Source organism: Cupressus sempervirens, chromosome 3 (genome assembly GCF_028749045.1).
Source record: "Cupressus sempervirens isolate cs-2001-9-10 chromosome 3, ASM2874904v1, whole genome shotgun sequence".
Lineage (NCBI taxonomy): Eukaryota > Viridiplantae > Streptophyta > Pinopsida > Cupressales > Cupressaceae > Cupressus > Cupressus sempervirens.
Window position 1 is genome coordinate 66,607,216 of NC_143120.1, and position 27,495 is coordinate 66,634,710.

Genomic DNA, 27,495 nt, shown 5'->3' on the forward strand with positions numbered 1-27,495 from the left:
CCTGGTGCAAATTGCCTCATAGTTGGTGCTCTATCTTCACACTCAGGAAAACTAGCTCTTATACCAATTGATGAGGGCACAATCTCAGACAAAAATGAACAAAATAAGAAAAGGGAGATATTATTATTACAAGTGATCTAATATTACATTTAGTACAATGAAAATAGACCAAAGACATGCCTTATGGGCTTACAATGTTGTCTAACCCTAGAGAAAAAACCTCCTCCAGTACCTTCTCCTGAACTCCACTAAAAATTGCCTTTATAATGCCAAAAATGTCTAAGAGGCATAACTTTTAATCTGAGACTCTGATTGACAAACTATTTAATTTCTAGAAATCTCTCCAAGTGTTCTATAGCCATATGGACCATCTTTTCTCATACCCCATTTTTTGGGCCCATATGAGGCCATTTAGTGCCTCAAATTTGACTTTGAAATGCTCTTAGGAGGTCTCTAGGCAACTTAAAACTATCATAACTTTCAAACCATAAAGCCTTTTGACCTAATTATTTTTTTTGAGTGCTTTAAATTACAAGTATAATCATCCCTCAAACTTCCACCCTCTAACTCATTATAATTATGGCTCAATTACAAAATAACCTATTTTCTACATTGGCTCGTATCCCAAGGTGCTCAAAAACTCTAACCTAGAAAACCAATAGTGGAACTATGAGAGTTGAAATCTTTATTTGACCCAAATGAGTATCCAAAAATGAAAACACTTTAAATAGAAACTAACACTAAGCATATTTTGGGTGATACAAGATTGCCCTTACACCACTAGATGCCCCTGTGTCAATACTTCATGAATTGTTTTGATGATTTTACTAGGATGATGTGGTTAGCATTTCTTAAAGAAAAGTCTAAGGCATTTGAAAAGTTTAAGTTGTTTAAGAATAGATTTGAAAATGAATGTGCAGTGAAGATTAAATGTTTAAGATCAGATAGAGGTGGAGAGTTTACCTTGAATGAGTTGAACACATTTTGTGAAGTGAATAGGATAAAGAGATTATTATTAGAAAAGAGGACCCCTAAGAAAAATGGAATTTTTGAATGAAGAAACAGGTATGTAATAGAAGAAAAAAGAGCCATGATTTTTTAGAATGATGTATCAAAGACATTTTGGAGAGAATCAATCAATACAATAGTATACACATTGAACATAGTACAGATCAGAAAAGATACAAACAAGACTCCCTATGAATTATGGTTTGGACATACATCCTCACTAAAGTATTTTAGATTTTTTGGAAGTAAGTGTTACATAAAGAGAGATTATAATATTGGTAAGTTTGATGCAAGAAGTGATGAAGGTATGTTTCTTGGTTATTCATTCAAAATAAAAGCTTATAAATGCTTTAATCAAAGAACTAAGACTATTTTTAAGCGTGCAAATGTAAAAGTGGATGAAAAGTTTCGAGTCAAGGAAAGAATGTTGGATTATAATTCTAATGAAGAGGAACCTAATTCTAAAACTATTACAAAAAATGTTGAATTTTTCTTTGAGACTAATAATGATTTGTAGATTGATGTTTAATTTGTTGAAGAGAGAGAAGAACTAAGATCTAAAGCTAGGGAAGAAATAAGAGTTGAGACAGTAATGCCTACACCTAACATGAATTTGACAAAGAATCACCTTGCTAATCTAATTATTGGAAACAAATAAAAAGGAGTTATGATAAGAAGTAGAGTACATAAAGAATTGTGTTTGATTTGTAAGTTTGAATCAAAGAGTGTAGATGAGGCATCAAAGGATGATCATTGGATTCAAGAAATGATGGAAGAATTAGATCATATTGTGAAGAATGAGACATGGAAATTGGTTCCTAGACCTAAAGATAAGAATGTTATAGGAACTAAATGAGTTTTTAGAAATAAGATGAATGAAAAAGGTGAGGTTGTAAGAAATAAAGAAAGAGTAGTATGTAAAGGATATTCACAATAAGAAGGTATATACTCTGAAGAGACATTTGCCTTTATTGGCAAAATTGAAATAGAAAGAATTTTATTGGCTTATGTAGAAAGAAATAAATTCAAGGTGTATCGGATGGATGTAAAATCAATATTTCTAAATGGATAAATTGAAGAAGTCTATGTTGAGTAGCCTAAATAATTTCCTTTGAAAAGAGAAATAGATATGTTATATAGATTTTTTTTTAAAACATTGTATGGTCTAAAGCAAGCACCTAGAACCCAGTATGTGAGGTTGGACAAGTATTTGGAAAAGTTGGGATTTGCTAAAGGTCGACATATAGTACTTTTCATTTGAAAGTAATTGAGAATGGTTATTGATTATTGTGATGTTTGTGGATGGCATAATATTTTGAGGTAACGATGAAGCAAGTGATAAATTTGTTGGTGAAACAAAGAATGAACTTGAGATGAGCATGATTGGTGAGATGAAATATTTGTTAAGTCTACAGATTGTGTAGAACAGTGATGGAATCTTGTCATCATAGACTTGTTGAAAAGATTTGTCTTGGAAATTTGTAAGCTTGTTGGTACACCTATGATAACTAGTCACAAGTTATCTAGCAAATCTAAGACACCTACAATTAGAAGAAGTACAGATCCATGATTGGAGGTTTGTAATAGATGACTAACACCATACTAGATATAGAAAATTTAGTTGGTATGGTAGCGAGATTTCAAGAAGATCCTAGAGAAGCACATTATGCTACAATAAATAAAATATTCATATATTTAAAGGGTACGTCTGATTTTGGACTATGTTATGATATATCAAGTGACTTTACTTTGTGTGCATATTCTAATGTAGATTATGCAAGGAGCATAGATGATAGAAAGGGTATAAGTGGTAGAGCATTTTTCCTTGGAAGAAGATTGGTTTCTTGGTTAAGAAAGATATAAGATTGTATCTCATAGTGTACAATAGAAGAAAAATATGTAGTAGTGGAAAATAGTTGTAATCAGATCATGTGGATGAAGAAAATGGTGAAGGACATTGGGATAGAGTTTTTAGAACATTTTATCATACATTGTGATAGCACAAGTACAATAAGTATGTCTAAGAATCATGTTTTGAATTCTAAGACTAAGCATATATCCATTAAGTATCATGTTTTGAGAGAGAAAGATGCAGAGAAAGAAATTACACTAAAGTTGTGAATACAAAAGAGAAAATTTCATATATCTTTATGAAGCCTTTGTCTAAGGACACATTTGAGCATTTGTAAGGTATGCTTGCGGGTATGCCCCTGCCAACTTTTGAGTAGATGATGTAGAGAGTGCATCAGTCTAGTGGTATAGAGAACTATTTTTTATCAAGACTCAATGTAGATGTTTCCTATATGGGGGAGTATTTGTGATGAGTAGTGTCATCAAGGACTCTTGGTAGTTGGTATAGAAAAATATATTTGGACACTTAAGATGGTTGAAAACTTTGAGAAGATGATTGAAATAATGTGTTGAAAATATAAGAGAAGTAATTGAGAGGGGAGGGGTGAATCAGTTACCACTAAAATAAATCTTAGATCCCTTAGATGTCAATACAAAACATAAACTCTACTAAAACTATTGCCACTTGGTTAACACACCAGCACTCAGTTAACACTAACAATATATTGTAACTCACCAAGTACTATAACATCAAATTTTACTTGAAAAATACTAAACCTGTAGATCTTAATATATTAACTATAATTAACCTTAATTAACTTAGTTGCATACACATAAAATAAATAGCATGAACACAAGTGACACCAAGATTTAACATGGAAACCCAATTTGGGAAAAACCACCAATTGAAACTAGTTACTATTTTTGAGTCTTCTAAAGTGAGCCCTATTAGGAGCTAACCCTATTAAATGTTACAAAACACACTATTAGGTGTGACCCTATCAGAGGATTTTATCACCCTATTAGGAGTGGCCTTATTAGAGGTCTTTCGACACTTCAATCTAGAAATGTCACCTTGTTAGAGGATTTGGAAAATAGTTGGTAAGCCAACTCTATTAAGAAATTTGATATGCTACTACAATGGCTAGAAAGTAACAATGATATGACCTGATTATTGATGCAACTATATTTCTAATTTTAGATCTCAATTCTAGCTTGAACACTTGATCCTTCCTACTCAAATTAATCTTTGCCACCCAAAAAGGATATTATGTTTATCCTTCCAATTCACTTCATCTAAGCATCTTCTTATCTTCCACAATCTCTCATACATTCAATCATCAACTTAACCTTATACTTATATCATATTCATTATCAAGTTGTCTTGAATACAACTTAGAATAATTAATATTCATCCCCTCAATTAGCTAGAACCAACAAACAAATCCATTAAACTCAATATTCCAAAACAAAAAAATATTTTGTTAGTGACCCTTCTCGATAGACACTAACACTAGAATGATTTTACTATGTTAACCAAGTGAACTTGGTTAACACTACATCTTCACAAAATTCCTTTAATAATTGAGTGAGCTCCATTAACACTAGTTCCATCCAACTTTCCTTTGTCAATCAAGTGAGATTGATCAATACTCAACTTTTGTGAACTTCTCTTTGACACCTGAGTGAACTTATTAGACATTTTCTTCTAAACTTGGCAAACACTGGAATGCTCAAAAGACATAGGAAACTGTCTCCATTGCCCAAGCAAGCTCAACACACACTAACTAGTAAAGATATGACATTTTGTATGACATTAAAGATAATATATAATTGATCAACAATATCCCTCTTTGGCATTGAAGGCAACACAAAATGTCATAAAACAATGAAATTTAAAAGAAAAATAAAGTAAGGAAAATATCATTAGTTTCATTATGATACTCATTTATGAGAATTCCCTCTATTAATATGAACTCCCTCTAACTTTAGTTTCTCCCTCTATCAGCAAACTCTTCTTCTTTGATATCAACACAAGTTCTTCCTCTTTGACATATTCAAAAAAAAAATTCATGATATGACACACAAAACTCTCCCTCTTTGACATCTTATGACAAAGACAATATTTAGTGAATATTAATGTACTTGATGTATAGATTCATATACAATCTTCCCTTTAATTACTGCATCAACTTGGCTGATCTTCAACATGCTCTAGTTGATGCATCACTAAACTTAATTTTATGAGCTTCAAATAGGGGAATAACCTCTAACTTACCTCTTACCTCTTAGATACAAAAATGCATCATTAGGTAATGTCTCTATGAATATATCTGCAACTTGTCCTTTAGTATTCATATATTCTAATCTTATCTCTTTGTCCTACTTGAATTCTCTTAGAAAATGATATTTTATTGCAATGTTATTGGTCTTAGTATACATCATAGGATTCCTTGATATATTGATTTCACTTGTGTCATCACAAAAGATAACCACTTGATACATGATTTCTAATTTAATACCTACCAACAATTGCTTGAACCAAACAACATTGGAATAATTAACTACTACTGCAACATACTCTACCTTTGTTGTAGACTGAGAAATGAAATTTTGCTTCTTACTTGTCCAAGACGCTAGTCTCTTACCAAGAAAGAATGCTCTACCATTGGTGCTCTTCCTACCATCAGTATTTCCTACTCAATCTACATTAGTGAAGGCTTTAAAATCTAAATTGCCTCCTTTCTTGTACCATAATCCATAGTCTTCAATACACTTTAGATACCTCATGATTCTCTTTATTACCATCATATAAATTTCTTTAGGATTAGCTAAGAATCTTGCCACCATACCAACTAACAGAGAAATATCAAGCCTAGTATGTACACCATACTAAATTTTTCTAATCATTGATATGTATGTGGTCTGATCTACCTCCTTGGAATCATCATTTTTGGAAAAATTATGTCTAGTAGACATAGGTGTTCCAATTGGCCTTGAATCCTCCATTCCAAACTTCTTCAATATCACCTTGATATACTTAGATTGAATAATGTAGATAACATCTTTCTTCAATTGAATTTGCAAGTGAACAAAGAATTTGATTTCTCCAAATATTGACATCTCAAATTCCTTACTCGTTTCCTCTAAAAAAGCTTTGCACAAATCATCATTTCCAGTAAACAATGTATCATCCACAAATATTTCTACTAACATAATCTTCTTGTCTAGTCCTTCTTTGATGTATAGGTTGTTGTTACCAATTATCCTTTGAAAACCAATCTTCATCAAGTAATTATGAAGTCTTTCATACCAAGCTCTAGGATCTTTCTTAAGACCATACAATAATTTGTGTAGTTTACAAACCATATCCCTTTTTCTAGGATTTATAAAACCTTCAAGTTGTTCTATGTAAATTTCTTTAGAATGATAGTTCTTTTTCTTGAAACTTGTCTTCCCCATCTTAGATCAAGTTTCCTTAGACTAGGAATACCTCTTACTCTTTTGTTTTTGCTTATTTTTAGTAGGTTATCAAAGCTCACATGACATGACATTTTATCCCACAACCAACTTTCTTCTACTTGAAAAATGAAACATGAACTTTCACTAAGATCTAGGTAGAATAAATTACCTTTTGTTTGGTTACTAGACACAACTAGATTTCCTTTTCCATCTAATGGCATGGCCTTCCCTTTCATGAATTCTACCTTGAATCCAATTTTATTCAATTGTTCCATACTCAGTAGATTATGTTTCAATCCTTCAACCCAAAATGCATTATCACATTTGAGTTCATTGGTTAGAGAAATACAACCTTTTCCTTTTATGTGACATGGTTCATTGTTTCCAAATCTTACACTTCCACCATCATAATGTTCTATATGTTTAAACTTTGTTTTATCATCAGTCATATGATGAGAACATCCACTATCAATAATACATTTATCATTTTTGGAAACATGATAAATAAGTGTCATTTTATCTTCTTTATTATCAGATTCATCTTTTATAGAAATATAGACCATTTCATCATCATCACTACTATCTAAATCTTTAGTCATGAAACAAGACTTCTTACCTTTTTCCATTTAGCCTTTGTAATTCTTGAAATCCTTATTACCTTTATACTTGTTCTTATTTTCATCTTTGTCTTCTCTATTTGGACACCTTGTAGCAATGTGACCAACTTCTTCATAAGAAAAATAGATTAGAGGAATTCTACCTTTGTGTTTTCCTTTTCCTTTGGGATACCTTCTTGAAAGAAGTGCTTCAATGGCTTCAATATTACTATCAAAATTTTCTTCCTCTTCACTTTTAGATTTTTTTCCTTTAGACTTTGTATCTTTCTTCTTGAGTGGCAACTTGGCTTCAGATGTAGACTCAAGATTGCTAGAACTAGGAACATAATTATCATAGTTATCTAGCTCAAATGATGTCAATCTTCCCACTAGAGAATCCAAGGCTATCTTATTATTTGGATCACATCTCATCTCTTTAATAGCTAACACTCTAACTTCATAGATAGGAAGAAGAGTTCTAAGTACCTTTCTTACCACTATCACATCTTCATCTATCAACATATTTTGCAATGTTTTCATCTTCTCTCATCTTCATTTAATCAAACTCTCTCAAGATTTATGCCTTATCTTTTCTCACATTATCATCACCTCCATAGATATCTTTTAGCTTTGTCCACATCTCATAGTAGTAGCACACCCTTTGACCTCATCAAATTCAGCATAGTTAAGAGTTGATGCAATGTCAATCATTATGATATTATGATTCTTCTTTTTAGTAATCTCCTCCACATTCATTGTTCTAGAAGGAAACATACTGAGCGTTCAAATATTTCAAATATGGATCAATGATGGTTTCCAGATGTAGCTTCATAAGCTCTTTCCATGACTTGAATTTATCTTTGTTCAACTTGGGAATCTCTCCTGTAAGAGATCCTAATCTTTAGCTTAGGTCCTTGAAACCTTCTCTAGAAGCACCAAAAGCTCTAATACCAATTTTTGAAAATATAAGAGGAGCAACTAAGAGGGGAGGGGTAAATTAGTTACTACTAAAGATCCCTTAGACATCAGGTGTCAAAGTATGTATTAGAGATCGTCATGGAGAAGTGTTATCTATTAAATTTTCTCCCCTTCCTCAAGCTACAAACAACATGGAAAAATCTCACATTTTATTTAATGGATTAGTCTTAGCAAAAAATTGTGGTTTTCAAAATATTTAGGTGATAGGTGATTCTATGGTTATTATCAATGCATGTATCAAAAGAGAATCACAAAATTGGCAGTTAGCATATGTTTTACAACAAATTTGGTAGGTATTAGATTCTTTTGAAGAGGTTTACATTTCACCCACTTTTGTGAAGGTAATTCCTTAGTGAATTATGTAGCAAATCTAGGATGTGATGGATTGAATATCATATATTTAAATCTAGTTGTTATTAGTACTAAGGACAATGAGATGCATGGATTGATTTTAATTGATAAAAATCTATGTAAGGGGTAAGCTTGAAGTCATTCCAGTGTATGTGTAGGTATTTTTTATGATATTATCTTTGTGTATTAGACAAGGATGTTGCATTCTTTATTGGTTCTTTCCTAGTTGAGTCACTGAATCAGTATATATATATATATATATATATATATATATATATATATATATATATATATATGTTATTCTCATATTGGTTTTGACAATTGAGAGTCAACACACATAACCAATTCTCAAGATGATGCCAAGTATAATACATAACTTAAGCTATAGTATGTGATGAGCCAAAGAATTCAATAGGTGTTGAGTGAACTTCAAGTGTCGAGTGAACTTTAGGTGCTAAGTGAACTTCAAGTGCCAAGTGAAATTTAGGTGCCGAGTGAATTTCAAGTGCCAAGCAAAGTATAGATGTCAAGTGAAATAGAATTACTATAGGATTCGAGTGAGACAAAATTCATGTATCTACTAAGCATCAACAAATATTAAGTGTTGAGTAATACAGAATTAGCATATGAGTTTGTATCTTCACAAACTCATATGTAAACCATTTTTGAAGCCGACATGGGATGAATCTCGAAGGATCTTGAAGATAAGATCAAATTGCACTACCTATGTAATTAGCATGTAGCTAATAAGAAAAATGGACAAGGCATGCAACCAATAGGAAAAGGTGCAAGAATTGAGTAGGAAATGAAGATTTAATATTGATCATAAATTCATACCTAACCCTAAGTCTACAAAATCTTTAAAAGGATGTCAAAATCCCATTGTGTATGCATGAGAAGTGGATGTGAGAAGTGTATGGGTGAACTATAGCATAGTACAGAAGGGTGTAAAGACTTAGAGGAGAGCAGAATAGTATTGCAGAATCTAGTTGATCAAGAACTATGTATTAGAGTTACAAAGAGTGACATATCAGATCAAGCAAGGATCAAAATAGACAGAGTAGAACAAGGATCTGGAATTAGCAATAGAGGATTGAAAGTTATCAAGTCAAGATATTCTACCATAATTTCTAACCATTGTATTGTAAGAATGGAAATCCTATGTTGATAGGTTGGTTTAGCAACTATATTGGTTTAGTAGCAACATTGTAGATCCTTAATAGGATTGTAAATCCTTTAACAGGGTGGCATTCCAAGTGAATGTAATAAATTCCTTTAACCAAAACCACTTCTAATAGGGTGGTTAAATCCTTTAACTAGGTCACTTTTAATAGGGTGTAAAGTCTTCAACAGGACAAGCCTTTCACAGGGCAGTCCATTAGAAGTGGTCAAACTTTGTAACCTTGAATAGTTACACATTGTTGTAGTAATACTTTGTGGGTATCATCCCCACTCCAGTTTTACCTTCTCATTTTGGAGGGTTTCTGGGTTACCAAATCTTCTATTATCTATTTTCATGCATGACTTTACTTTCATGTTTATTAGATGAATTAGATGCATGTGAATGATTTCAGCTAAAAGGTTTTGAAATGGTTAAAGTTAGTTACTTCTAATTCACCCCTCCCATCTTAGAAGTAAATCTTCCCACTTGTAAATTCCAACAATTGGTATCAAAGCTAAGTTCTCAAAAGGAGAAGCCTCATAGGTTGGAGAAAAGATCTGGAAATGGAAGTCTACAAACTTGGGAAGATCATAAAAAATTAGGGAATGGATATGCAACTTGCTTTACATGCTTTAGAAGAAGCTAGAGAAGAATTGAAAAAATTCGTAAAGAGAAGAAGAGAGATTTCCATAGATGAGAATGATACACAATACAAGGAGATTGACACCTCAAACCTATTTTCAAATGGAGATTCCAAAGAGTTTGATGCAATAATAGTAGACTTGATGGAGAAGAATAGAGCTCAAGCAAAAGAAATTATAACACTCAAGCTTGAACAAGAGTCACAAGCCATGATGCTTTGTGAAGTGACTAAATAGAAGAAAAGAGCCATTGAAGACAAGGCTATGCTAGAAGAAGACAAGAGAAATCTAGCCAAAAAACTAGAAGAAAAGTCAATTGAGCTTGCAAGAATTTCAAGCATGTAGCTAGACACCCTAAGTCATATGATGAATGCACATCATGAATTGAATGTCAAGGACATTGAGATCTCTAGACTAAAGATACAAAATGAAAAAGTGGAAAATGACCTAAAAAGAGAAAAAGAGATTGCAAAGAGCTTCAACAAACCTAATGAGGTCATCAAGTACTTTCAGTAGCTACTAAAATCACCAAGGGGTAGCAATGATACTTTAGGACTAGGATATAGTAGCATTGAACAAGGAGAGTCATCCAAGACTGCAAAAGAAAGGAGTAACAAAGGTAAGAACACTAAACCTACTTGTCATTTCTATGGTAAAAAAGAACATACCTCTAATGTATGTAGGAGAAAGAATTCCTATTAGCATGTCAAGCCTACGAATGAAAGTCATTGTCATAAGTGTAAAAAGCAATGACATTAAGCACACAACTCCAGGACTAGGACTATTAGAACACCAAAATTTGAAGATCACTGCTACAATTGCAAGAAGTATGGACATTAAGCTTTTGAGTGTAGATCAAAGCCTATGTGGACACCAAATTAGGTAGTAAGGGAAGGTAACCATGGACATCACTACAATTGGGACTACAACACCAAGTATAGCCATCATTACTATCAAGAATATGGACACATTCCTAAAAATTGCATAACACATTTCAAAGGAAAATACAATAGATGGTTCAGTCAAACCACATGTTTCAGTTGCTTAAAAATTGGTCATATTAGCAAGAATTTCCCAACAAGGTCAAAAGCACCCAACTCAAAGAAAAACAAAGGTAAAGAAAAGGTAGATGTTGAACACATCAAAGGAGAAATGAATAAGACATGGAAGAAGAAAGATGGATGTAGCACATCAAATGAAGGGATCACTTCACCTAACAAGTCAAGTGTTCACACTTCATCAAACTAAGTAAAGAGAAGGCATGAGGGACTGATTTATAAAGCTTTATCATAAATTAGTTCCTAACAAGTAAGTACTAATTAGAAGAGTCAGCATGAACAAAGATGCAAAATTAAAATTTCAAGATTTTACAAGTGTTGTTGAGTTGCCCTCAAAAGTCAAGTAAAAATCCAATGCATGTCGAGTTAACTAAAAAAATTAGTTGAAGCCAAATGATTAGTTGGAGCCATGTTGGTAAAGGAAGCCGAGTAAAGAGGAAAATTCAATTGAAGCAGAGTAAAGAATGCTCTTGTGGAAACTGAGTGGTGAAAAAGCAATGGAAGGTGAGTAATGTAGAATCCTTTAGAAGCCGAGTGGACAGTTGTAAATGCACTAAACACTAAATGCAATGAAAATAGGGTATATTATCATGTTTTAATTCATTTTTCTTCACCGTGAATGAATAGAAAAGATGATAAAGAGTGCAGAGTGAGTTTAAACCAGAGAATCTAGTGATTGAATAGATTTCAATAGCATTTCAACATGATTTCATCAATCTTGAGGTATTTATATCTGTGCCAAGCTATGCAATTTTATATTTTCTTTGTGTACAAACCCTAGATTGCAAAAATGGCTTCTAGCTCTAGGAAAACTTGGGAGAAGGAACCATTTGAAGTCTAGCTAGTGTCCAATGAGGTGAAATAACCTGATTCTTTCCCAACACCAGAGGTAGCATATAGAAACGACCCAACTAGAGCCCTATCTATCATACCCCACAAAGTAGTTATGGTTCAGGATGTAAGAAGATGCTATAATTGTAAGATTGGAGCCATAGGTGACATGGAAATGAGGAAAGCATATGAGAGACTATGTGATAATGGAGTGTTAAAGGAAGAATACTAGATTGTTGAGAAGAAGGGTTTGACACAAGCCCTAGAACTTCCTACAATATTCAAGACTAAATGGATTAGGCTAGTATTTAGCAGAATACATGATGGAAGCTTATGGTTGGAGGATGGCCCAATAAAAATCACAAAGAGAATTGTACATAGAGTGACAAGGTAACCAACCCTAGATTGGTTGAAGACCCTTAGGAGTGATTCTAAGGAGGAAATTGAGAAAAATACTAGTGCTAAGTGGAACAAGAGAGGGATGAAAATTGATACCATTTAAGACCCTCTTGTTGATTTTTCTGTCAGAGTCATTGCACATTAATTCTACCAATCCAGTAAACTCAACAGTGAGCCTTGCATTGCAGTGGATGTTGGTTATAAATTGTTAAAGAAGGATCATACCTATGATCTTGCAGAACTACAACTACAATAGATTAATGAAAATCCAGTAGCTATTAGAAGAACCAAGGGAGCCTAATGCAAATTTGGTGTTATTTTGATTTGTATATTCTTTTATATTTAGAATGAGTTTCCTTCTTTTGGTAAAGTTGCATGGAAAACTAATAGGTTAATAATAGCTCAAGTAAATGAATACATAGAGCAGATGGGAGCTAATTTTGAGACCTTGATGACTAGCTATTTTGAAGACTTCAAGTAGTCAACGAAGAAAAGGCTAAGAATTCCAATTTCTTTAGTAGAGAAACATGTAAATGATGTATGTTTTCTTGTAGATATTGACTATACATACATTCAAGCTGGCATACCAAAAGTGAGATGGTTAAAACCTATTGGTTATGAAATAAATATAGATGGAGCATTAACAATAATAACTACATTACTAGCAAAGGAAATAGAAAAGGATGCACCACATTTTGGAACTTATGATGTGGTGAGATCAAAAGTGGATATGGAGTTGAAGACTGCCTCCACATTGAAAAAGAAGGATACACTTGTCAAGAAATTAAAAACCAAATTTGGGGAAGGCACTACAGAAGCAACAAAGGAAGAAGGTGAAGAAGCCAAGGATGATGAAGAGGAGCAAGGCCAAGGACCACTTGCCTTAACCCATGTTATGGCGGAGGATGTAGATGAGGAGGAAGGTGTCAAACAAGAAGTACCCAAGGTTGAGCTAAAGAAAAGGAAAGCTGAAAAATAGCCAGCTACACAACCCAAGGGAAATAAGAGAGCTACAAAGTCAAGCCCAACCAAGCCAACTACAGGGGCTAATACCAGGGCTACAACTCAAGTAGCAAAGGAAAAAGTGAAGCAAAATGCTACAAAACAAGGAGTATCTACAAAGAAGAAGAAGAGAAGAAAGTATGTTGCACCTCCTGAATCAGATGAAGAAAGAACAGAGTTTGACAAAGAGAAATTCAGATTGGTAAGACGTTCAACCCAATCTAAATTGGAAAAAAATTGTAATAACATTAGAGACAATGCAGATCTAACTGGTCTAAAGACCATAGATTTTAATAAGTTTTCAAAGTAACAATAGAACATGGTGGAAGAGTCCATCTACACTATGATGGCTAAGTTCAAGACCACCCCACTTGAACTAGATAATTCAATGCCTTAGGAGCTAGGTTCATTAGTTGAAAATAAATGGCATTACTATCTCAAAATGGAGAAAGAAATAAGGGATTCAATATTGGCAAATGTAATGCTAGACCTTACAAAAGGTCAAATAACTAAGGCTAGCAAGAAACATGGGAGAAAATTTGCACCCAAATATAGAGCCTTCAAAATTTTGCAAAACCAAATATAAGATGTGCAAAAGTCCACATAGATGTGGAAATTAATCTATGGATTGACAATAGTCAAAGAAGGGTAGGAAGACCCATTTGAAGGGAGAAATGATGAAGAAGAGGAAAATGAGAAAGAGGAAGAGTTAGAGAAAGAGAAAGAAGAAGAAACAATGTAGAAGACATAGGGTGAAGAGGCAACAAGTAAAGAGCAACAGCCAGAACAGAGTGTCCAAGACACCCAACTACCACCATCAAGTCCTCCAAATACAACACCTATAGAAATAGTAATTGTAAAGGATTCTCCTGAAACTTCAAATTAGAACATCAATCTACTCATTATAGAGGATCTCAAAAATATCCTTCGCCAAACTACAATACAATCATAGCTATGTACAAATCTAGTATTGGTGAGTGTGGATGAATTACAAAATGTTGTAGTTGAGATAACAAGGGAGAAGGAAAACACAAAAGAAACACCTTTAAAACCTCCCACAGCTACTCTAGATCAACCCAAAGAGAAAGAAGAAAAAGATAAAATTGTTAAGGTTGATAATACAATTATAGTCACAACAACTACGGAGGAGCTAGCAAAGAAACAAACAGGACAAGATATTCCTACTGTACAAAGCCAAGATGCATCTCCTCAAATCATCATTATTGATCAAGGCAATAGAGAAGAGGAGAAAGAAGAGGAGATAACCCCTAAAGAAAAGTATTAGGAGACAATACAAACATTTGAAAACTTTCCTAACTCGAGGACTCCTACTAAGAAGCTGAGCACTGATGTAGTACCATTGTAGATTTCAGCACCAAGCTCGAGCTCCACCAAGGTTGCAAGGGTACTTCACTATGGAGACCCTACACTTGATGAAGAAATAGTCATACCCAGTTATGCCTCAAGAACTATGAACCTAGCACATATAAATGAAGTGCAAGAGGCACTAGAGAGAAGGAAGAAATAAGAGATACTCAGAAATGAGTATAGATAGTAGTAAGCACTTGTGGAAATCAAAGACATATTTCTTAATGCATTTAGCTTGCTAGTACCTAATGAAACCCAACCCATCATGGAGAAATTGTCCAATATTTTGCACTAGGTACAGGATGAAGACCTTGAAACTAATTTTAAGTTATTAGAATGGTCAAAAAAGAAGTTTCAGATGAAAGTCAATGAAAGGATATCTAGTGAAATAGCACTTTCACAAGTAGAATTGGCTAAGAAGATTGAAAAATTGAAAATAGTAATTGAGAATGTATTCTCATTGTACTCCAAGTTGTGTAATTCATCATATTTCACACAAGAAAACTAGCCAAAAGATACTAAGCTTGGAACAAAATCTCAAGATTTCTAGCTCATAGCTATGCAAAGATCTAGCTCAAAGTGAGAAGCACTTTGCAACTACGCTTCACAAATAGAGAGAATTAGCTATATTGATAGCAAAATAGGCCAATATCAAGGCCAAATTGATATAAATTTGATCTTCCATTACCCCACATTCAGAAGTACTCCATAAAGAAATGGCCTATGTAGAAACTATTCTAAAGAAAGATTCTAATCTTTCTACTTTAGAAGGCCTTGTACATCTTGCAGTAGAGACAACCATCCAACACAAATCATTGGAAATTACTTTGGATAATTGGAATGCTTCTCAAGATGATTATGGAGGTAAATAAAACATTTTTGGTGAAGTATTCTATTCATTCTTAGGACCCTTTAACATAAGTGTCAAAAAAGGGGAGATAATTCATTATTGCATCTAATAAGAATGGGGAGATATATTGAGGGGGAGATAAGCATTGCGTAAATAAAAAGGGGGAGATGTGAATAAGAATGGGAGATAATGCATTCTTTGATGGAAGTAATAAAGAATATCCAAAGGGGGAGATATTCAAATTCACATTTTGAGAAAGTAATAAGGGAATAAAGCCAAAAGGGATGTGAAAAGGGGAACAGATATAGAGTACAAGTAGATACAGGGTACACAAAAATAGAGGCAAAAGAATGATAAGACAGACAAGGAAAAGAGTATCAAATACATCAGCATGAGACAAATTCAGCACAATATTTTTTATTACCAAAATGGCACATTAGCTCAGGGGGGGTTACAAGATTTTGAGGTATATAAAATTTTTGAACAAGTTTTTGAAGTCTTGTACATATGCTGAATAGAATATGTAGTATACTCATAGAGATCATATTCATAATGTTTAGTTAAGTGTTTTTTCCACTCATGTCAAAGGGGGAGATTTTTAGTCTTAGATTGGTTTTGACAATTGAGTGTCAACACACTTAACCAATTCTCAAGATGATGCCAAGTATAATATAGAAGTCAAGCTAAAGTATGTTTCAAGCTAGAGAATTCAATAGGTGTGGAGTGAACTTCAAGTGTCAAGTGAACTTCAAGTGCTAAGTGAACACAAGGTGCCAAGTGAAATTTAGGTGTCAAGGGAAGTTCAAGTGCCAAGAAAAGTATAGATGTTGAGTCACTGTAGATGGCAAGTGAAACAGAATTACTATAGGAGCCGAGTGAGATAGAATTCTTGTATGTGTTGAGCATCAGTAACTAGTAAGTGTCAAGTAACACACAATCAACATATGAGTTTTTATCTTCATAAACTCATATGTAAACCATTTTTCAAGCTGACATGGGATGAATCTCGAAGGATCTTGAAGATAAGATTGAATCTTTTACATTACCTATGTAATCAACATGCAACCAATAAGAAAAATGGAGAAGGTATGCAACCAATAGGAAAAGTGCAAGAATTGAGTAGGAAATGAAGATTTAATATTGATCGTAGAATCATACCTCACCCTAAGTCTTCAAAATCTTTAAAAGGAGGTTGAAACTCCATTCTGTATGCATGAGAAGTGGATGTGAGAAGTGTATGGGTGAACTATAGCATAGTGCAAAAGGGTGTAAGGACTTAGAGGAGAGCATAACAACATTGCAGAATCTAGTTGATCAAGAACTGAATCTATTTGATCAAGAAATAAGTATTAGAGTTACAAAGAGTGACATATCAAATCAAGCAAGGAACAAAGCAAACAAAGTAGAACAAGTAGCTAGAATTAGCAATAGAGGATTGCAAGTTATCAAGTCAAGACATTCTGCCATACTTTCTAACCATTGTATTGTAAGAATTGAAATCCTATGTTGATAGGTTGGTTTAGTAGCTATATTGGTTTAGTAGCCACATTGTAGATCCCAAATAGAATTGTAAATCCTTTAACATGGTGACATTCCAAGTGAATGTACTAAAGTCCTTTAACTAGGTGGTTAAATCCTTTAACTAGGTCACTTTTAACAGGGTGTAAAGTCTTTAATAGGATAGGCCTTTCACAGGGTAGACCATTGGAAGTGATCAAACTTTGTAACCTTGAACATTTACATATTTTTGTAATAATACTTTTTGGGTGTCATCCCCACCCCAATTTTACCTTCTCATTTTGGAGGGTTTCTAGGTTACCAAATCTTGTGTTATCTATTTTCATGCATGACTTTACTTTCATGTTTATTAGATGAATTATATGCATGTGAATGATTACAGCTAGAAAGTTTTGAAAAGGTTAAAGTTAGTTGATTTTGATTCAACACACCCCCCCCCCCCCCTCTCAGAAGAAAATCTTCCCACTTGTAAATTCCAACAATATATATATATATATATATATATGTACACACACATAGTGGTTAGTCAACTTTTCCCTTAAAAAAATACAAAATATGAACTCTATTGAAATTTTTGTTACTCTGTTAACACTAACAATATGCTATAACTTAGAAAGCACTATAATATCAATTGTTACTTAGAAAATATTGAACATGTAGATTTTAAGATATTAAATATGATTAACCTTAATTAACTTGGTTGCATACACATAAAAGAAATAGTATGAAAACAAGTGACACCAACATTTAATGTGGGAACCCAATTTAGGAAAAACCACCAATTACAACTAATTACTGTTTTTCACTATTCTAAAATGAGCCCTGTTAGGATCCAACCCATTACAAAACATATTATAAGGTGTGACGCTATTAGAGGATTTAATCACTCTACTAGGAGTAGCCTTGTTAGAGGTCTTTAGACACTTCAATCTAGAAATGCCACCATGCTAGAGTATTTGGAAAATAGATGTTAAGCCAACATTGTTAAGAGATTTGATACACTATTATAGTGGTTAGAGAGTAAAAATGATATGACCTAATTGTTGATCCAACTATATTGCTGATTTTAGATCTCAATTCTTGCTCGAATACTTGATTCTTCCTAATCAAATTAATCTTTTTCACCTAACAAGGATAACCTACTTATCCTTCCAATTAATTTCCTCTAATCATATTATTATCTTCCACACTCTCTCACACATTCAATCCTCAACTTGACCTTATAATTATATCATAATCAATGTCAAGTCAACTTCAATACAACTTTGAATAATTAATATTCATCTCCTTGGTCAGCTAGAACCAACAAACAAATCCATTAAACTCAATATGCCAAAACAAGATAATCCTTTGTTATTTGACCCTACCTGATGGACACTAACACCAGAATTATTTTCTTGCGTTAGCCAAGTGAACTTGGTTAATAATGAATCTTCATAAACTTCCTTTTCTAACTGAGTGAGCTTAGTTAACATTGGTTCTATCCAACTTTCCTTTGTCAACCGAGTGAGCTTGGTTAACACTCAACTTTTGTGAACTTCTTTTTGATGCTCAACTGAACTCGGTATATATAGGAAACTATCTTCATACAAAAATTTTGTGTAACATCAAAGACAATACACAATTGATAAACATAACGGTTCCTTATCATTGATTCTAATGTGGGAGAATTGTACATGGAAAACATATTTTGGTAGTATGTATGGGGGGAATTTTTCATGGGTAGATTGATGTCAATGGGGAGAAACATTGAGTTATATCAAATAGGGGAGAAGTGTGAACAATTGATGTCGATCCATGTAATAATGAGGAAGTATAGATGGATATTTGTTCCTATGAGTTTTATATTTGATTGATGAAGAGAATTTGAAAAGAAGAGAACATTAAAAATAGTAGTAGAGTTGGATTTTCTATTCTTGGAACTTAGATGACTTTCATCTTTCTCACCATCAATGCCAAAGGGGGAGATTGTTAGCATGAATTCTAATGGTATTCCTTTGTGGGAGTATCCTAACATTGGAGATTTTATTAGCATAATTGATATGTTGATGTAGAAGAATCCTAGGGTAGTTGGCAATCTTGCATGTGGGGGGAATTTTGGCTTTGGAGTTGTGGACTCGATCACCAAATGAGTGGTGCTCAATCATTGCTAAGTGTAGTGTTGGCTAAGGTTTTTGGTAACTAAAGGAGCTCAACATATATATTTTGTCATCATGTATTGTTGCTCAGAAAATGTTTGTGGGAGCTTAGTGATGCTTCTATTTTTTGCTGACACTCAATAGTGTGGCTTGCATGATGGAGGTCTCATGGATTTTCTTGGCTATCTTGGTGCATTTATTGCATGAGGATTGAGATGGTGATGTGGATCAATCATGGGAGTTTGTGTGGACCTATTTGTGTCTTGGTTATTTGTTCTATGTATATTTAATGAGTGTCATAAGTCTTTTTTAAGGCATTTGGTATTTAATATCTATTGTAGGCCAACTTGTGAATCAACATGTATTTAATGTAAGGCTTAATTTAATTTAGAACTTGCTAGGCTGAATTGTAGCTTAGTTGGTTATAAGTGAGGGGTCTTCTAGAGTCTTAAGTCATAATCATCCAACTTGGAGAAGAGGATGAGGAAGAGGAGTGAAGTTTGAGAATAGCTAGTAGTTGTGGCTTTGGAAACAAGGAGATTACTTCATGGCTTGTGAGCACAAGTTTAGATCTTGCTTGGAGGTTTCTTCCAGAGTGTTGTGGTGGTATAGATCTATACTATCTAGGGTTTGGATTAGATCTAGAGGCATCTTTTAGAACTATTACTTTCTTTGTATTTGGTTGTAATTGAGAAGAGCTTACAACCTGGTACATTACATGTAATCAATTATTTTATGAATAAAGAGTTTTGTTTAGTATAAAATATTATTTCTTTCATTGTGTTTCTTTTGTGTGGGTATTTTTTGGGGGATGGGACATATCATTTGGGGATTCTCTTGCCTTGCACTGCATCAGGTAGTATCAGAGCTTAGTTTTTCTAAGCATGTATACATATCACCAAAATTGAGGTTGTTTCACTAGTACTTGAGGTGATGATCATTAGAGTGAAGATCTAGTTGTTCTTGTGGATTATTTTCTTTAAGTTTATGAAGATATTGGAATATGGCTCCAATAAAATTGGACATTAGGGTGATTGAAGATCTTTGTGATGTTGTGGAAGCAAGGATCTCAAAGAAGATTAAAGAAAAATTCATATTTGTGATGGCCCTGATGAAGAGTGATATGATTGTTGAGACCATAAGTGCTATAGGTTATGTACCTTAGAATGTGGATATTGAAGATGGTTATGAGAAATTTACTAAAGACTTTGAGGTATTTGGATCAAGTGGTGAGGATAGAACTTATTGTGTGTAGAGATCAACGGGAGATAGGGCTAGTTAGTTTGCTAGATCTAGATCTCAGTTGAAGCTAAAGCATAAAATGGATGTTCCTAATATCTTAGGTACTTTTTATCTTGAATACTTGATGATTGGATTGGTGAATTGGAAGACTACTTTGAGTTAGAGGATATTGGAAATCCGCTCAAAGTGAGGTTAGCACAGACTAAGCTAAAAAGGCATGCAGCTTTATAATGGAAAGAACTGCAAAGAGATCAAGAAGAGGAAGGTGAAATAAAGATCACTTGTTGGAGATTGATGCTGAAAAAATAAAAGGTTAAGTTCATACCTATTGATTATGAACTTGAATAATTTAAGAGATTGCAGAATCTGAAGTAGAAGGATATGTTTGTGAACGATTATACCAAGGAGTTAGACATGCTAACTATTCAATCTAGACATAGAGAATTATCTAAGGAGAAGGTAGCTTAGTACATTAATGGTTTGAGATTAAATATCTAGCATGAGATTGGTATGTTGAATATTTCTTTGGTTGAGTATTCTTATTAGCATGCTTTGAAGGAAGAAGATAAGTTGAAGAGAAGAAATCAAGGTGGTTCCCAAAGGAAAGAGAAGAAGGTGTTGGCTCCTAATTTAACAGTATTACAAATAAACAAGAAACTAGACAAACACACCTAAGGATAGAAACTTCCTATGACAGATACACTAGACTACAATCTAGGGCCAACTTTAAGGCATAACTCCTTCTTCACTTCAAGCTCTGCAAGACCTAGGTGGGTGGACCTCAGATTCAACTGATACGGTACTAGTTATCAAAGCATTTACTAAATCTAATATAAAGTAGATAAAACCCTTATTTATCCTAATAACTCATGCAATAACATAGATCTATAGTAGCTAAATGCAAATCTATGACATTCATAAGCTGAGTGAGGGCATTACATTTAGATTCTTCAACATAAAATGTAAAGATGATTTGAATTTGATGTGATTTTATGTGGGTGGGGAAAGTGGATGAAAACCAAGTATAGACAACAAATTAATGATCCTGTAGCTGATCAGTGGCTAATCCATTGGGAAATTCATGAATCTCCCTCATGCATTTTGGATATCTAATACTTATTCATATATTCAGATATATGATCTATCCATCCACCTTGTAAATAGACATCAATGTTCAACTTAAATCTCATTCTTACCTGATATCCTCCTCAATAAACCTACAACCCTATTGAATCTATGAAGCATTTACATAATTCTTTGAATTACAAGCAACAATGAAGCAACATACAACCTTAAGGGACTACACTTATGATCTAGGCTCTTTTTTCAAAGACCATAAAATATCACAGCTCAACTGAGAAAGGAGACAAGATTTAAATTGAAACTAAACACTTGATGTTCCTTGTATTGATTTCCTTGAAACAATACATAAAAATGCATGAAATTAACTCAAAAAGAACCTAACAAACCAGACTATAAAATGAGAAAATGCTATCATACAAGAGAGAAAATGGTAGGAATGAGAAGCTAATGGGATTGGAAGGGGGTATCATAGCCAAAACAAAAGCTTCATGGTCTAGAACTAGCACATCCAAGATCTTCCATTCAAAGTTCATCAATTCCAAGGCCAATTCTGCTAAATGCCTTCATTCTAGAGAAACTTTCCAATATTTTCCAACCACTACAATGAATGAAAGAAAGAAAGATATAGCAAGAAGTGAATTCTCAGATCTAATCTATGTCTGACATGTGTCCACTTGGAATTCAATCCCTTTCAGTTGCAAAACCTCTGTCTACCTTCTTCCATCAACTGCTAATCATATCCTTTCTATTTTGCCTCTTCAAATGCAAAATATCTCAACAAAAGACAAAATTATGCTAATTGAATCTGAATATGTGCCAATTTATCAAATTTTAGCCAAAACACCACAAATACTCAAAATAATCAGATACAAGGGTCATTGAATGTGTTTTAGGTGTTTTTCCACTGAATTCTACAATTGGAGACTCAAAACACCTGATAAAACACGTACATCAATCTGAGAGAGAAAAACTCTTGTAGCTTGAACTAGTGGCATTCAGAATCAAAAAATTCATTTTCTCATGATTTCGATGATATATAACATTGTATATTTTACCTACTAGAAACCTCCAAAATCATAGTTTGAAAATCACCCCTGTGTTATAAAAACTCAGGTTTGCACATCTTTGAAATTAAAAAATGTCAAAAATTTCAAAAAATCCTAAAGTTAAAACTTTAGGGAAATGATCTTTTAAATTTAAAATTTTGACGTGCATTCTTAAAAATAATAAGAAATAATATTTTTTATTATTTCTTCAAATCTCTTCCTACCCCTCAATAGGCCCACTAGGCACCACCTAGGTTGCCATGTGGCAGCCCCTGATTGGCCGACCTATGCCACATACTCCCCCCATAAGACACCACAGACTCATCCCTGGCCCCAACCTTTTTTCCTCCTTAGAATGCATCCTGGGCCCACTACCACGTGGCACCCAGGTGCATTCCTGCATTGCTTATCCTCTACGCAACTTGTTATTGCAGGGAAGCACCAACCATAGGATGTGCCACGTGGCGCAATCTTGCACCTCTGCCTCCACATCAACATTGTTGCTTTTTTGTTTAAAATCTATGATGTCATCACCTCCAACTGGTCAACCAAGGTGGGTCCCTCCATGTATTGAGTGCCTTCCAAAAGGTCGTTGTCTTCAAGATGTCTTACTAATTGAATGGAAATGTATATAAACACCATTAACTGTGTTAGCCCACCCAATGTGGGACTAAAACCACAGACAAAATTTCTTCTCCCTTGCACTTGAAGAAAATTATGTTTAAAGACTCCCTACACATGGAGGGTCTTAAACATATTTGCATGGCTTTATATCTACATGAGCTCTCTTTCTCTACCTGCTACTTGTTCATGCTCATTCCAAATCATATGTTTTAATATGTTCCTGTTTGGAAGGTGTGGCTTTTTTTTTATACTTGGTGGAATCCATGCTTGGCGCTGGGTCTTCATGCTAGCATGGGCAGTTCTACACTTTGGTGTATGGCTTTTATGATGTTACCTCTACTGTTACATAGAATGCTCTAGCTTTCACTTGTATAGGCTTCTACATATGTGGACTTCTTTTTGTGTGTCTATCGTATGCTTCTCCAGTGGTTTCCTCAATTAGCACTCAAAATCACTATTGTTCTCTTGGTTTTTGGTGGTGCAAAGATGATATAGATGGAAATAAAGGAGCACTCAACAAGAAGGCCAACAGCATTGACAATCATAACTACAATGTTATCCCACCTATTGCTTATAAGAGGAGATCCATAATATGTATAGAGAAGGCAGTTAAATAGATCTATCAAGTAAGGAATTCCTAAGAAATTATTTGTTGTTCTTTTCTTTATAACCTTCTTTGAATCTAACAACTAGCACTGTGTACATAAGCAATGCTATAACACTTCTTGCAATTCCAAAGCCCATGCATATGATGTTGTTCACCATTTTTTATCTGGGGAAGAGGAAAACAAAAAGGGTTTTCGTAGAGGAAGGGATATTTTATATTTGGGGGGCTAACAAAGAGGATTTGTATGTAAAATGGTTCTTCTTACATCCTTATCCTCTCCATCTAGCTCAAAACCCAACAATGCTCCTCCTTCCATTTCATTCACTTGGTTGCTCTTCAAAAAGGCATTCACTACAAGATGATGAATGTTCAATTCCACTGAGATTGTCCTATATGATCCTAGATAAATAAGAACAGGCTATTGCACTTATTTGCAATGCCTCCCAGATCTAGAACTCCATCATCAAATATCCAATGCATGTTTTGATGATCATGTAAGGCCCAGGCCACATTTTGAATCATACCTTAGTCAAACACTCAATGTAACATTATGTTAGAAGCCAGCAGAGTTTGTTTACACTTTTTCATTTAAAACATTCCCATTGTTTTGTGTGCCTTATTCTACGTCATGCTCAGTATAAATTTCTTTTCTTCATGTCTTCACCAAATCTTTTCATCAACAGATGCACCTATAGCCTGAATATTGACTATATATAGAAACATTCTATTTTGACTCCTAATATCTTATCAATCTGACAGAATTAGTCAAGCCCCAAAGTGAGTCCGGCTAAAAAATTTCATTTTCAGACAACAAAAATGCTGAATTGATCTATTTATCATTTCAAAATTATTAGAATAAAATTCGATCAATAATATGTCATTAAAAACTCATTTACCCACTTTTTGCAAAATGTGAATTTGGTACCAGGAGATCCTTTGATTGGCCTTAAAAACTAATCCAAACACCTGACCAAGCTTTGAAATTTGGCACACTAAATCTATACTCTACATACTTGTACCACATTAAATCTCATCTCATGATGAATTCAAGGTCAAAAGATATTTGTTGTCAAAGTTGACCTTTCAGAACTGCCTCTAAGAAAACATGTCAGAAAATAATAAAATGTGCTTGGAATTGACTTTGAAAACTGGGTAAACTGACACTTGGGGGCATGAAAAATGGGATTTTGGTTCTCTATTATGAGGAGAATATGGATCTATGATCTGGGCTCATGACAAATAACAAGATGCAAATGGTAAGCAGTCAAAGTGGGCTAAGATTTTGTAGACTAGAAACAATGTCTGAAAAAGCAATTTTTGCAAATGGATTCGTCAAGACTTAAAAATTGGCACACTTAAAGTATTTTTAGAGTACAACACAATGGTACAATCCATTCAATCTTATCAATCATGGATTATGAGATATAACATCACGAACAAGGGTACCAAACAATTTGCAAATGCTGACACTAGTAAAAAGATGAAAATTCCATTTGGAATCGCAGTTGAAAATTGATTAAACAAATTTTTCATAAGCTAAAACTTCAAACATAATAATTCTATGATGTTTAAAATGCAACGCAAAAGGAAATTTCTCATTTCAGTCAACTGGGTCAAAGTTATAGCACATCAAACAGGGTCTCCCAAAATTTTGAACATTTCTCATCAACATGACAACATTAAAAGGCCAACTTTGAGGATTCAAAACCTAGCCAAACAGACCCAAAATGACTCAAAATCTGAAACATATGATCTTAGATATGGACATTAGAAAGTTCCAAAGTAGTAAGTCATGAAACATTTCTAGGTGTGAGATATTCAATCACAAACATGGCCTCCTGTCACTATTTGACACTTAGGTGAAAATGCAAAATTGAAACTAGCTCAAAATGAGACTTCACAAAATGGCTCGAAATGTCAATTTAACTTCATGAAACAAGTTCATGGGATTCAAAAGTATAGCCAGGTACATGAGCACTTAAAAGCTTTTATAGGCTTCAATTTTTTCGATGTACTCAAAATTGAGCAAGCAATTTTTAGTCCCAACAGTGGCTTTTTTTGGGGATGCATGTCCCTTGTGGGCATGGAAAGGATTCAAATCTCTGGAAGAAGCAGACCACTCCCAAAACTTCAAAAATTTTCTCTCGAACAGCTTTATTGAAAATAGGAAACAACTACACTACTATGTACAAATGATCACCCTGGGTCATCGAAAGCTTTCAAAACTCCTTACCTCTATCATATACTTGATTTCCATTTACATCTCTCTAAGCTAAGCTGAAATTATCTTTTTCAATTTTACCAATCAGATTAGCATCTTAAATCACATCACTTGGAAAAATGAAATTATCATCATTCTCATAGTGCCTATAAAATTCAAAGACTATTTCATCTTCATGCTCACTATGAGAAAAAACATCAGCATGCTCATGATTACACAAACTGAACTAAGAATCAAAATCCAATGATGATTCATGCATGCTGATCAGAAACACAAAAACTTCATAATCTACACCATTCACCAAGTTGCATGTACCAAAAACTTGCAACTCACCTTGTGTCTTTGGCTATGAAGAGTATGTGAAATCTGATTTTTTCCTACTTGTAGTCATGTCATTCACTGAATCAAATTTATTCTCCATTAAAACCTCTTCACACTCAAACAATTGATTAGTCATGAAAGTAAAAACTCATTATGAAAGTGATGGTCTAAACTATGCTGATCATAATCATTTTCTTCATCTAGCTAAAATTTGGAATAAACCTTGAACTTATCTCTACAAGAATTATCAGCATATGAAGAAAATCCATATTTAGATTGACAAAATTCATTGTTTTCCTCTTCATCACATGAAACATCAAAACAAATTTTTGCAAGATTAGCATGATAAGAATTTCAAATAGTATTAAACTTCCCTTCACTAACATGCTCCACATCTAACAAATTATCATGTGCAAAGAAATTTGAGGTACTATCATCTACACCTCCAAAATCTAATAAGGATTGTTCAGCTTCCACATCTCTTTCTACATCAAACTTTGGGGAAGTAACTTGACTGAATGAAGAAACATTATGATGAAAAATATGAAGATCCTTAGAAACACTTTCTTTTGAAAATCATGAGCCAACAAAATAGAGATTTCATCAGGGCTCAAGAAGATTGCCTCACAAATCTTCTTCTGGCTATGATTATCATCTGGATAACATGAAGAACTTACAACAGAAAGATCATTAGTATAACAATCTAGACAATCAAAATTGTTACAACATTCATTCTTATCATAGCAATCACTACCTTTATTGTTGTTACATAATTCCTCAACTTCATACTTATTGTAACAAAATTTATTTTCTCTTTCATATCCATCTTCCTTATGCTGATTGTGATTACCTAATTCACTTGCATTTGAATCCTTCTCTTCACATTCAGAAGATAGATTATCTTTATATATGGATTCATTATATTCATTAATACCCTAACTTTCAGCACACTCATTATCATCATTAGGATATATATCATGAAATCTATAATCATCACTTTCCATCTCCTAAATGAATCTTTCAATTTGTACAATTCTTTGTAACCTTATAGGTGTTGGAGAATTGACTGAATTGGGTACTAGAACATCAAGGAAAACACTAGGCAGGGAAGATTCCTCAGGTCTACAATGAAAAGGCA